The following is a 13,539-nucleotide window of genomic DNA, read 5'->3' on the forward strand; positions in this document are numbered from 1 at the left end:
ATTGCTGTGTAGTAGTATTATTATGAGGTATTGCTGTGTGGTAGTATTGTATGAGGTATTGCTGTGTGGTAGTATTGTATGAGGTATGGCTGTGTGGTATTATTATGAGGTTTGGCTGTGTGGTATTATTATTATGTGGTATTGCTGTGTGGTAGTATTGTATGAGGTATAGCTGTGTGGTATTATTATGAGGTATTATTATGAGGTATTGCTGTGTGGTAGTATTGTATGAGGTATTGCTGTGTGGTATTATGAGGTATTGCTGTGTAGTAGTATTATTATGAGGTATTGCTGTGTGGTATTATTATGAGGTATTGCTGTGTGGTATTATTATGAGGTATTGCTGTGTGGTAGTATTGTATGAGGTATGGCTGTGTAGTATTATTATGAGGTATGGCTGTGTGGTGGTATTATTATGAGGTATTGCTGTGTGGTAATATTGTATGAGGTATGGCTTTGTGGTATTATTTTGAGGTATGGCTGTGTGGTAGTATTGTATGAGGTATTGCTGTGTGGTATTGTATGAGGTATTGCTGTGTGGTATTGTATGAGGTATTGCTGTGTGGTATTATTATGAGGTATTGCTGTGTGGTAGTATTGTATGGCTGTGTGGTATTATTTTGAGGTATGGCTGTGTGGTGGTATTATTATTATGTGGTATTGCTGTGTGGTAGTATTGTATGAGGTATGGCTGTGTGGTATTATTATGAGGTATTGCTGTGTGGTATTATGAAGTATTGCTGTATAGTAGTAGTATTATTATGAGGTATGGCTGTGGTAGTATTATGAGGTATGGCTGTGTGGTAGTATTTATATGAGGTATGGCTGTGTGGCAGTATTGTATGAGGTATTGCTGTGTGGTATTATTATGAGGTATTGCTGTGTGGTAGTATTGTATGAGGTATGGCTGTGTGGTATTATTATGAGGTATGGCTGTGTGGTATTATTGTATGAGGTATGGCTGTGTGGTGTTATTATGAGGTATGGCTGTGTGGTCTTATGAGGTATGGCTGTGTGGTATTATTATGAGGTATTGCTGTGTGGTAATATTGTATTAGGTATTGCTGTGAGGTATTGCTGTGTGGTATTGTATGAGGTATTGCTGTGTGGTATTATTATGAGGTATTGCTGTGTGGTAGTATTGTATGAGGTATGGCTGTGTGGTATTATTATTATTATGAGGTATTGCTGTGTGGTAGTATTGTATGAGGTATGGCTCTGTGGTATTATTATGAGGTATTGCTGTGTGGTATTATTGTATGAGGTATGGCTGTGTGGTATTATTATGAGGTATGGCTGTGTGGTAGTATTGTATGAGGTATTGCTGTGTAGTAGTAGTAGTATTATTATGAGGTATGGCTGTGTGGTAGTATTATGAGGTATGGCTGTGTAGTAGTATTGTTTGAGGTATTGCTGTGAGGTATTGCTGTGTGGTATTATTATGAGGTATTGCTGTGTGGTAGTATTGTATGAGGTATGGCTGTGTGGTATTATTATGAGGTATGGCTGTGGTATTATTATTATGTGGTATTGCTGTGTGGTAGTATTGTATGAGGTATGGCTGTGTGGTATTATTATGAGGTATTGCTGTGTGGTAGTATTGTATGAGGTATTGCTGTGTGGTATTATGAGGTATTGCTGTGTAGTAGTAGTAGTAGTATTATGAGGTATGGCTGTGGTAGTATTATGAGGTATGGCTGTGTGGTAGTATTGTTTGAGGTATTGCTGTGTGGTATTATGAGGTATTGCTGTGTAGTAGTAGTAGTATTATTATGAGGTATTGCTGTGGTATTATTGTATGAGGTTTTGTTGTGTGGTAGTGTAATATGTGGTATTATTGTATAAGGTATTGCTATGTGTTAGTATTGTATGATGTATTGCTATCTGGCATTATTATTATGGTATTATTATGTGAGGCATTGCTGTGTGGTATTACTATGAGGTATTACTGTATGGTATTATTGAATGAGGTATTGCTGCGTGGTATTATTATGAGGTATTGCTGTGCAGTATTATTATTATATGTGGTAGTATTGTATGAGGTATGGTTGTGTGGTAGTTTTGTATGAGGTATTGCTGTGTAGTAGTAGTATTATGAGGTGTTGTTTGTTAGTATTGTATGAGGTATTGTTGTGTGGTATTATGAGGTATTGCTGTGTAGTAGTATTATTATGAGCTATGGCTGTGTGGTAGTATTATGAGGTATAGCTGTGTGGTGGTATTATTATGAGGTATTGCTGTGTGGTAGTATTGTATGAGGTATGGCTGTGTGGTATTATTATGAGGTATGGCTGTGTGGTAGTATTATTATGAGGTATGGCTGTGTGGTAGTATTATGAGATATGGCTGTGTGGTGGTATTAAGAGGTATGGCTGTGTGGTATTATTATGAGGTATGGCTGTGTGGTATTATTATGAGGTATGGCTGTGTGGTATTATTATGAATTATGGCTGTGTGGTATTATTATGAGGTATGGCTGTGTGGTATTATTATGAGGTATGGCTGTGTGGTATTATTATGAGGTATTGCTGTGTGGTATTATTATGAGGTATGGCTGTGTGGTAGTATTGTATGAGGTATGGCTGTGTGGTATTATTATGAGGTATGGCTTTGTGGTAGTATTGTATGAGGTATTGCTGTGTGGTATTATGAAGTATTGCTGTGTATTATTATTATTATTATTATTATTATTATTATTATTATGAGGTATGGCTGTGGTAGTATTATGAGGTATTGCTGTGTGGTAGTATTGTATTAGGTATTGCTGTGTGGTTTGGTATGAGGTATTGCTGTGTGGTATTATTATGAGGTATTGCTGTGTGGTAGTATTGTATGAGGTATGGCTGTGTGGTATTATTATGAGGTATTGCTGTGTGGTATTGTATGAGGTATTGCTGTGTGGTATTATTATGAGGTATTGTTGTGTGGTATTATTATGAGGTATGGCTGTGTGGCATTATGAGATATGGCTGTGTGGTATTATTATGAGGTATTGCTGTGTTGTAGTATTGTATGATGTTTTGCTGTGTGGTGGTATTATGAGGTATGGCTGTGTGGTAGTATAATATGTGGTATTATTGTATGAGGTATGGCTGTGTGGTGTTATTATATGAGATATGGCTGTGTGGTATTATTGTATGAGGTATGGCTGTGTGGTAGTATTGTATGATGTATGGCTGTGTGGTAGTATTGTATGAGGTATGGCTGTGTGGTATTATTATGAGGTATTGCTGTGTGGTAGTATTGTATGAGGTATTGCTGTGTGGTAGTATTGTATGAGGTATGGCTGTGTGGTATTATTATGAGGTATGGCTGTGTGGTAGTATTGTATGAGGTATTGCTGTGTGGTAGTATTGTATGATGTATTGCTGTGTGGTGGTATTATGAGGTATGGCTGTGTGGTAGTATAATATGTGGTATTATTGTATGAGGTATGGCTGTGTGGTATTATTATAAGGTATGGCAGTGTGGTAGTATTGTATGAGGTATGGCTGTGTGGTATTATTATGAGGTATGGCTGTGTGGTATTATTGTATGAGGTATGGCTGTGTGGTAGTATTGTATGAGGTATTGCTGTGTGGTATTATGAGGTATTGCTGTGTAGTAGTATTATTATGAGGTATGGCTGTGTGGTATTATTGTATGAGGTATGGCTGTGTGGTATTATTATGAGGTATGGCTGTGTGGTATTATTATGAGGTATTGCTGTGTGGTATTATTATGAGGTATTGTTGTGTGGTATTATTATGAGGTATGGCTGTGTGGTATTATGAGATATGACTATGTGGTATTATTATGAGGTATTGCTGTGTGGTAGTATTATGAGGTATGGCTGTGTGGTAGTATAATATGTGGTGTTATTGTATGAGGTATGGCTGTGTGGTGTTATTGTATGAGGTATGGCTGTGTGGTATTATTGTATGAGGTATGGCTGTTTGGTATTATTATGAGGTATGGCTGTGTGGTAGTGTTGTATGAGGTATTGCTGTGTGGTATTATTATGAGGTATGGCTGTGTGGTAGTATTGTATGAGGTATGGCTATGTGGTATTATTATGAGGTATGGCTGTGTGGTATTATTGTATGAGGTATGGCTGTGTGGTATTATTATGAGGTATGGCTGTGTGGTAGTATTGTATGAGGTATTGCTGTGTGGTATTATGAGGTATTGCTGTGTAGTAGTAGTATTATTATGAGGTATGGCTGTGTGGTAGTATTGTATGAGGTATTGCTGTGTGGTAGTATTATGAGGTATGGCTGTGTAGTAGTATTATGAGGTATGGCTGTGTAGTAGTATTATTATGAGGTATGGCTGTGTGGTAGTATTATGAGGTATGGCTGTGTGGTATTATTATGAGGTATTGCTGTGTGGTAGTATTGTATGAGGTATTGCTGTGTGGTATTATTATGAGGTATGGCTGTGTAGTAGTATTGTATGAGGTATTGCTGTGTGGTAGTATTATGAGGTATAGCTGTGTGGTATAATTATGAGGTATTGCTGTGTAGTAGTATTATTATGAGCTATGGCTGTGTGGTAGTATTATGAGGTATAGCTGTGTGGTATTATAAGGTATTGCTGTGTGGTAGTATTGTATGAGGTTTAGCTGTGTGGTATTATTATGAGGTATGGCTGCGTGGTAGTATTATGAGGTATGGCTGTGTGGTAGTATTATGAGGTATGGCTGTGTGGTAGTATGAGGTATGGCTGTGTGGTGGTATTATGAGGTATGGCTGTGTGGTGGTATTATGAGGTATGGCTGTGTGGTGGTATTATGAGGTATGGCTGTGTGGTATTATTATGAGGTATGGCTGTGTGGTATTATTATGAGGTATGGCTGTGTGGTATTATTATGAGGTATGGCTGTGTGGTAGTATTGTATGAGGTATTGCTGTGTGGTAGTATTGTATGAGGTATTGCTATGAGGTATTGCTGTGTGGTAGTATTGTATGAGGTATGGCTGTGTGGTATTATGAGGTATGGCTGTGTGGTATTATTATGAGGTATTGCTGTGTGGTAGTATTGTATGAGGTATGGCTGTGTGGTATTATGAGGTATGGCTGTGTGGTATTATTATGAGGTATTGCTGTGTGGTAGTATTGAATGATGTATTGCTGTGTGGTGGTATTATGAGGTATGGCTGTGTGGTAGTATAATATGTGGTATTATTGTATGAGGTATGGCTGTGTGGTATTATTATGAGGTATGGCTGTGTGGTATTATTATGAGGTATTGCTGTGTGGTAGTGTTAGTAGATAAAGACAACCTTTCTGTCAAACTTGACAGTTGTTAACGCCCCCTTGCCCTAGGACCCGCCCCCTTTTAATATTAAATGATAGTGTTTTATATCGCTTAATATAAAATGAATATAAATTTATAGTGTTCGATATTAAAACGTATTAAAAATTGTTGCGTTATTAAACCGTATTAAAAATTGTTGCGTGACACCAGTCGCAGAGTGTCAAGCAGCACCAGTCGCAGAATGTCACGCAACGCGGCGCGTCAAATCAGGCGGATGAAAGATGCATATTACACAGTGTTAAAACCAGGTAGTTTTAGCGGTATTGATAAATATTATGGGTCGGTTAAAAATAAATTTAAAAGATCCGACGTAAGAAAGTGGTTACAAGAACAAGACGCATACACGCTGCACAAGCCAGCAAGAAAAAACTATAAAAGGAACATGATTTGTGTATCGGGTATAAACCAACAGTGGCAATGCGATTTGGTCTCGCTGATAGATTTGTCAAAATACAACGATGGCGTTAAATACATATTAACAATCATCGATATATTCAGTAAGAGGGTGTGGGGTGAAAGTCTGACCGCTAAGAATGCAGCAACAGTCGCTAATGCTTTTGAAAAAATATTCCAGCGCGGTGATGTGCCGATGAAGCTACAAACCGATAATGGTAAAGAGTTTCTAAACAGAAGCCTAAAAAAGGTGTTAGAAAAATACGGTATAAAACATTTCACGACCAATAACGATGTGAAAGCGGCTGTTATAGAGCGCTTCAATAGGACTTTAAAAACACGCATGTGGCGCTATTTCACGGCAAAGAATACCTACAGATATATAGACGTTTTACAAGACTTCATACGCAGCTATAATAACACATACCATAGAACGATTAAGTGCGCTCCAAACGATGTGAATGACTCTAACGCGTTGAGTGTCTTCAAAACGACCTACGGTGATTACTTTAGAAGTAAGAAAGCCCCAGTTTGTTTAGGAATCGGTGACCACGTCCGTATTTCTAAATATAAGGACATATTTCAGAAAGGTTACGAACAGAGCTTTTCTGAGGAGATTTTTGTTGTACATAGTGTGAACACTAAAGGGATTAAACCGCTTTATAAGTTGGCAGATCTGTACGGTGAAGTTATAACAGGTAGTTTTTACCCCGAAGAGCTTCAAAGCATACCAAAAAACTATAACAGAGTTTACAAAGTGGAAAAGATTTTAAAAAATAAGACGGTCAGAGGCCGTAAATACGCGTTAGTCAAGTGGCGCGGTTACCCCGCAAAATTTAACAGTTGGGTCGCAGCATCGGTGATAAAAGACATATAAAGATCATCAGTATCTAACAAGACGAGCGATGGATGACAAATCGTTCTACATAACCTTACCCAGCAACGCATCGGCTGTTACCTTCCCGCAAAATAAGATTTCTAACTATACGACAAAGTTGGCTAAACCGATAGACTTAAATGGCGAATGGGAAGTGGCACTTACTGAGATACAATACCCGCATACGTGGAATACATTGGATTTACAAGATTGTAGACTGCAATTATCATGGGATGGAACGGCGGACCAGCCGGTGGCGAGAGTCGCGAGTTTGTGCATTAAACCCGGTTTTTATGAAACAATCGAGGCGTTACTGAACGTAATCAACGCTGAAATTGTACAACTGAAACTGGACGTTGGATTAAGACTAACGTATGATCCATTTGCACGCGTTGTAACATGTGACAGCAAACTGTTGTATCAAATCCACGCCGGTTCTAAGCTGACATGGATACTGGGTTTACAGCCTAAAACTAATATTTCTAAACCATGCGCCGACATCAAAGGCGGCCAATATACGATGTACGTGTACACAGACATTATCGAACACCAACGGGTCGGGGATAGTTATGTACCGCTACTTCGCACTGTTGAAATGAAGGGTTATAACAATGAGGTTGTCACAATACGATACGAGAAACCCGATTACGTACCATTGTGCAAAACACATTTTGACACGATAGCCATAGAGATAAAGAACGACCAAAACGAGAACATGGCATTTAAGTTTGGGAAAGCGATCGTGAAGCTACACTTCAGACGCCGCAAAACTGAATTTTATTAACTAAGCAGAATGGTCGCTGATAAAAATTATGGCGATCCGGGGCTCTATGCGCAATATTATAAATCTCAAGCCGGTAATGGATTACCAGGTTTTCACGGCAGCGCATACATGTACGGCTGCGGTTTAGGCGGTATTTTTCGAAGTCTTTTCAGAAAAGCTGTTCCTCTTTTCCGGAGAGGTTTAGAGTTGGCTAAACCGCATATGAAGACAGCGGTTCGTAATATAGCGAAAGATGTTATCGGGCAAGCCACAACGGCCGTTGTGAATAAGATACACGAGGTGAACCAAGCAAAGCAAGACGGTTCAGGACTAATATATACAAGAAAAGGCGTGTCTAAAAGAAAACGGAAGCGTATGATAGCGCTTCCGCCTTGGGACATACCCTTTTTAAATAAAAAACAGAGACGACGCAACTCAAAGAAGAAGAGAAAGCCGAAGAGTGCCGTTGGTGATATTTTTTAAACATGTCTTTCATACACCACGAATCCGTTGAATGTGCAAAAACAGAGCTGGATCTTTTTGACGTGCCCCCGACACAAACTAGCATAGAGAAAAGTCTATACGTCGAAGTTCAACCTTTAGCGGCGTTATCCGACACAGCTCCGCTTGAATTTTATATAGCAGCCAGCGGTGAACACTACTACGATCTGAACAATACGCTGTTGTACGTGACATGCAAGATCGTACGAACCGATAACACGCCGATACCGCAAGGTGCGCGGGTCGCGCTTATTAATTACCCAATAGCGACCTTATTCAACCAAGTGGATGTAACTCTGGGCGACAGGCTCATATCACAATCCAACAATCTTTACGCATACCGCGCGTACATTGAGACTATATTAAATTACAGCTCGGACGCATTGTCAACAAAACACACAACAGGACTATTTTACAAAGATGTGGATGGTGAATTTAACAACACGGCGCTGGACGGCCCGAATACGGGATTCAAAAAACGAGCAGGCGCAACAGCGCAGAGTCGCACTGTTGAACTGCTAGGCCCGCTTCACTGCGACCTCTTCCATCAACATAAACTAATTTTAAACGCCGTTGATCTGAAGATTAAACTAACCAGAAACAAAGACGCATTCTGCTTAATGTCGTCTGAGGCGGATGCCTTTAAAATACAGATCACAGCTGCATCCCTGTTCGTGAAAAGAGTTCAGGTCTCACCGGCCGTGCGGATTGGGCACGCGCAGGCTCTGTTAAACGGTAACGCGAAATACGCGATTGACCGCGTTGGGATGAAAATCTACAGCGTACCAACAGGCAGTAGAGTATTTAATCTAGAAAATTTATTTTTAGGACAAGTGCCGAAAACAGTTATAGCAGGTTTCGTGGATAACGAATCATTTTCAGGAATCCATAACCGGAACCCCCTGTGCTTTGAACATAAAAATGTAAGTTTTGCGTCCCTTTATCTGGATGGAACGCCGCACCCCGCCAAGCCATTTCAACCCGACTTTGAAAGCGGTAATGCTGTAAGAGAGTATATGTCACTCATACAAATCACAAATAAGCAGAAATCTGACAATGGTATACTGATTGACCGCGAAGAGTACCTCAGGGGCTACACGCTATTCGCTTTTGACCTTTCACCAGAACAGGAGTGTGGAGAACACCTTTCCCTGATAAGAACAGGCAATCTACGTGCCGAATTCCGCTTTGCAGAAGCGTTGGACCGGACAGTCAATGTGATAATATACGCTCTATTTGATAACATCATCGAGATTAATCAAAGGCGCGATGTGCTGTACGATTATCTATAAATGAAATAAACTAACACTACGCTGCTGAAAAAATGAACACATTACAGATAAACTGTATTCTGTACGCCGTGCAAAGCACAAGGCATGTTTTTAAAGGAACGTATCCGTGCGATATGTTACCGGTCAGTAAACTGTTGCAATATCCCTGCGCGTTTGTAATCAATACGCATAGCAGCGGGCAGCCGGGTGAGCACTGGTTGGCCGCTTATTTTAACGAACAACGTGAATGTTACTTTTTTGATTCTTACGGGTTAGCCCCTGACAGCCCCCTATTCCCAAAGGCAATAATACATTTTTTAAACTTGAATTCAAAAAGTGTTTATCACCAAAATATGCAGTTGCAAAATTTTAACAGTACCGTTTGCGGTCAATATTGCATATACTTTATATTTTACATGTGTAAAAAATACAAATATGTGGATGTACTGGCCCGTTTTAGTGATGACACAAAACGTAATGATTGTTTTGTTTCAAATTTTGTAAGACGACTACCAAGAAGCCATTGTCTGAATCATTATGCATATAGATATATACAGAATTGCGTAACTTGTAACCAGCGTTGTGCGTGAAACGTTTTATGTACAACGTGTCAAGTTATGACACGTTGTACATAAAACGTTTCACGCACAACGCTGGTTACAAGTTACGCAATTCTGTATATATCTATATGCATAATGATTCAGACAATGGCTTCTTGGTAGTCGTCTTACAAAATTTGAAACAAAACAATCATTACGTTTTGTGTCATCACTAAAACGGGCCAGTACATCCACATATTTGTATTTTTTACACATGTAAAATATAAAGTATATGCAATATTGACCGCAAACGGTACTGTTAAAATTTTGCAACTGCATATTTTGGTGATAAACACTTTTTGAATTCAAGTTTAAAAAATGTATTATTGCCTTTGGGAATAGGGGGCTGTCAGGGGCTAACCCGTAAGAATCAAAAAAGTAACATTCACGTTGTTCGTTAAAATAAGCGGCCAACCAGTGCTCACCCGGCTGCCCGCTGCTATGCGTATTGATTACAAACGCGCAGGGATATTGCAACAGTTTACTGACCGGTAACATATCGCACGGATACGTTCCTTTAAAAACATGCCTTGTGCTTTGCACGGCGTACAGAATACAGTTTATCTGTAATGTGTTCATTTTTTCAGCAGCGTAGTGTTAGTTTATTTCATTTATAGATAATCGTACAGCACATCGCGCCTTTGATTAATCTCGATGATGTTATCAAATAGAGCGTATATTATCACATTGACTGTCCGGTCCAACGCTTCTGCAAAGCGGAATTCGGCACGTAGATTGCCTGTTCTTATCAGGGAAAGGTGTTCTCCACACTCCTGTTCTGGTGAAAGGTCAAAAGCGAATAGCGTGTAGCCCCTGAGGTACTCTTCGCGGTCAATCAGTATACCATTGTCAGATTTCTGCTTATTTGTGATTTGTATGAGTGACATATACTCTCTTACAGCATTACCGCTTTCAAAGTCGGGTTGAAATGGCTTGGCGGGGTGCGGCGTTCCATCCAGATAAAGGGACGCAAAACTTACATTTTTATGTTCAAAGCACAGGGGGTTCCGGTTATGGATTCCTGAAAATGATTCGTTATCCACGAAACCTGCTATAACTGTTTTCGGCACTTGTCCTAAAAATAAATTTTCTAGATTAAATACTCTACTGCCTGTTGGTACGCTGTAGATTTTCATCCCAACGCGGTCAATCGCGTATTTCGCGTTACCGTTTAACAGAGCCTGCGCGTGCCCAATCCGCACGGCCGGTGAGACCTGAACTCTTTTCACGAACAGGGATGCAGCTGTGATCTGTATTTTAAAGGCATCCGCCTCAGACGACATTAAGCAGAATGCGTCTTTGTTTCTGGTTAGTTTAATCTTCAGATCAACGGCGTTTAAAATTAGTTTATGTTGATGGAAGAGGTCGCAGTGAAGCGGGCCTAGCAGTTCAACAGTGCGACTCTGCGCTGTTGCGCCTGCTCGTTTTTTGAATCCCGTATTCGGGCCGTCCAGCGCCGTGTTGTTAAATTCACCATCCACATCTTTGTAAAATAGTCCTGTTGTGTGTTTTGTTGACAATGCGTCCGAGCTGTAATTTAATATAGTCTCAATGTACGCGCGGTATGCGTAAAGATTGTTGGATTGTGATATGAGCCTGTCGCCCAGAGTTACATCCACTTGGTTGAATAAGGTCGCTATTGGGTAATTAATAAGCGCGACCCGCGCACCTTGCGGTATCGGCGTGTTATCGGTTCGTACGATCTTGCATGTCACGTACAACAGCGTATTGTTCAGATCGTAGTAGTGTTCACCGCTGGCTGCTATATAAAATTCAAGCGGAGCTGTGTCGGATAACGCCGCTAAAGGTTGAACTTCGACGTATAGACTTTTCTCTATGCTAGTTTGTGTCGGGGGCACGTCAAAAAGATCCAGCTCTGTTTTTGCACATTCAACGGATTCGTGGTGTATGAAAGACATGTTTAAAAAATATCACCAACGGCACTCTTCGGCTTTCTCTTCTTCTTTGAGTTGCGTCGTCTCTGTTTTTTATTTAAAAAGGGTATGTCCCAAGGCGGAAGCGCTATCATACGCTTCCGTTTTCTTTTAGACACGCCTTTTCTTGTATATATTAGTCCTGAACCGTCTTGCTTTGCTTGGTTCACCTCGTGTATCTTATTCACAACGGCCGTTGTGGCTTGCCCGATAACATCTTTCGCTATATTACGAACCGCTGTCTTCATATGCGGTTTAGCCAACTCTAAACCTCTCCGGAAAAGAGGAACAGCTTTTCTGAAAAGACTTCGAAAAATACCGCCTAAACCGCAGCCGTACATGTATGCGCTGCCGTGAAAACCTGGTAATCCATTACCGGCTTGAGATTTATAATATTGCGCATAGAGCCCCGGATCGCCATAATTTTTATCAGCGACCATTCTGCTTAGTTAATAAAATTCAGTTTTGCGGCGTCTGAAGTGTAGCTTCACGATCGCTTTCCCAAACTTAAATGCCATGTTCTCGTTTTGGTCGTTCTTTATCTCTATGGCTATCGTGTCAAAATGTGTTTTGCACAATGGTACGTAATCGGGTTTCTCGTATCGTATTGTGACAACCTCATTGTTATAACCCTTCATTTCAACAGTGCGAAGTAGCGGTACATAACTATCCCCGACCCGTTGGTGTTCGATAATGTCTGTGTACACGTACATCGTATATTGGCCGCCTTTGATGTCGGCGCATGGTTTAGAAATATTAGTTTTAGGCTGTAAACCCAGTATCCATGTCAGCTTAGAACCGGCGTGGATTTGATACAACAGTTTGCTGTCACATGTTACAACGCGTGCAAATGGATCATACGTTAGTCTTAATCCAACGTCCAGTTTCAGTTGTACAATTTCAGCGTTGATTACGTTCAGTAACGCCTCGATTGTTTCATAAAAACCGGGTTTAATGCACAAACTCGCGACTCTCGCCACCGGCTGGTCCGCCGTTCCATCCCATGATAATTGCAGTCTACAATCTTGTAAATCCAATGTATTCCACGTATGCGGGTATTGTATCTCAGTAAGTGCCACTTCCCATTCGCCATTTAAGTCTATCGGTTTAGCCAACTTTGTCGTATAGTTAGAAATCTTATTTTGCGGGAAGGTAACAGCCGATGCGTTGCTGGGTAAGGTTATGTAGAACGATTTGTCATCCATCGCTCGTCTTGTTAGATACTGATGATCTTTATATGTCTTTTATCACCGATGCTGCGACCCAACTGTTAAATTTTGCGGGGTAACCGCGCCACTTGACTAACGCGTATTTACGGCCTCTGACCGTCTTATTTTTTAAAATCTTTTCCACTTTGTAAACTCTGTTATAGTTTTTTGGTATGCTTTGAAGCTCTTCGGGGTAAAAACTACCTGTTATAACTTCACCGTACAGATCTGCCAACTTATAAAGCGGTTTAATCCCTTTAGTGTTCACACTATGTACAACAAAAATCTCCTCAGAAAAGCTCTGTTCGTAACCTTTCTGAAATATGTCCTTATATTTAGAAATACGGACGTGGTCACCGATTCCTAAACAAACTGGGGCTTTCTTACTTCTAAAGTAATCACCGTAGGTCGTTTTGAAGACACTCAACGCGTTAGAGTCATTCACATCGTTTGGAGCGCACTTAATCGTTCTATGGTATGTGTTATTATAGCTGCGTATGAAGTCTTGTAAAACGTCTATATATCTGTAGGTATTCTTTGCCGTGAAATAGCGCCACATGCGTGTTTTTAAAGTCCTATTGAAGCGCTCTATAACAGCCGCTTTCACATCGTTATTGGTCGTGAAATGTTTTATACCGTATTTTTCTAACACCTTTTTTAGGCTTCTGTTTAGAAACTCTTTACCATTATCGGTT

General features: G+C 40.2%; 1 protein-coding gene across 1 annotated transcript in view; it reads left to right on the plus strand.

Annotated features, from left to right (window-relative positions):
- DGAT1 (diacylglycerol O-acyltransferase 1) overlaps positions 1-13,539 on the plus strand; it is a 133,881-nt gene that overhangs the window by 73,441 nt on the left and 46,901 nt on the right. The gene's annotated exons all lie outside the window — the stretch shown is intronic.

This window comes from Pseudophryne corroboree, chromosome 5 (genome assembly GCF_028390025.1).
Source record: "Pseudophryne corroboree isolate aPseCor3 chromosome 5, aPseCor3.hap2, whole genome shotgun sequence".
Lineage (NCBI taxonomy): Eukaryota > Metazoa > Chordata > Amphibia > Anura > Myobatrachidae > Pseudophryne > Pseudophryne corroboree.